Source organism: Chrysemys picta, chromosome 1 (assembly GCF_011386835.1).
Source record: "Chrysemys picta bellii isolate R12L10 chromosome 1, ASM1138683v2, whole genome shotgun sequence".
Taxonomy (NCBI): domain Eukaryota; kingdom Metazoa; phylum Chordata; order Testudines; family Emydidae; genus Chrysemys; species Chrysemys picta.
Genome location: NC_088791.1, coordinates 222,886,449 through 222,887,309, shown reverse-complemented (window position 1 = coordinate 222,887,309; position 861 = coordinate 222,886,449). Strand labels below are relative to the sequence as shown.

At 51.5% G+C, this 861-nt stretch overlaps 1 non-coding gene across 1 annotated transcript; it reads left to right on the top strand.

Moving 5' to 3' along the window:
* The first annotated feature begins 565 nt into the window (after window positions 1-565).
* TRNAR-UCU (transfer RNA arginine (anticodon UCU)) lies at window positions 566-638 on the top strand. The gene has a single exon. It is a non-coding gene; the product is annotated as a tRNA-Arg (tRNA).
* Window positions 639-861: the final 223 nt, after the last annotated feature.

The following is an 861-nucleotide window of genomic DNA, read 5'->3' as shown; positions in this document are numbered from 1 at the left end:
TTCCCCCCCTCACTTACTTTCGAAAAACACAAGGCTGGCAAAAGGCAGGACCCGTAGTTGATGGGATTCTAACCTCCATGGGAAACAACCAATTGATTTCTACTCCATTGCCTTCACCTGTGTGTGACTTGGTTTACACCCCAAAACCTGCGAGACCTGACCCCCTGACCATGAAGTCCAGTTCTCCCTCCCTCTCTTGCAGCATCATGTCTCAATGGCTTTCCACAGCCCTACAATGCATGAGCATGCCTTAAGATGGCAGGCGAAGTCATCCCAAGACAAAGCACAGAGACTTAGAGCCGAGAAGAGCTAGTCATCGCCATGCCAGAAGTATGCCAAAGCTTGTAGAAAATGACCTGGCTCAGCTAGTCAATAAAAGAGCCTGTCTGTGTCCAGAGTGGAGGGCTACGCATGGTCTGAGGGTGGCAGCGTCCCGCAGCAGTCCTTGGCCAAGGCCTCAAAGGCTCGCTTCTTCCCTTCCATACGAATGAAGCTCTCCATAGTGATATGTCAGCCCCTGTCTCATCTGTCCACTTTCACAAGAGAAAATTAGGACTTGGTACCCACCCCAGTGGCCTAATGGATAAGGCACTGGCCTTCTAAGCCAGGGATTTTGGGTTCAAGTCCCACCTGGGGTGCTCTTTTCTCAGGCTGTTGCTTATACTTACAGCCCTTGGTCTGACAAGGCAGATGGCAACTCCTTCAGCTACCATGGCTTGGAAGCTACTTGACAGTCTGTGGGAAAGTGGGCAGCTTCCTGAGACCCTTGCAGGCAAAGCAAGTCTCTCTCTTTTCTCGCTCTCCTGCCTCCATGGACTGCAGACAAGTTGGGCTTTCTGGCTCTCTTGAGTCTCAGGGAAA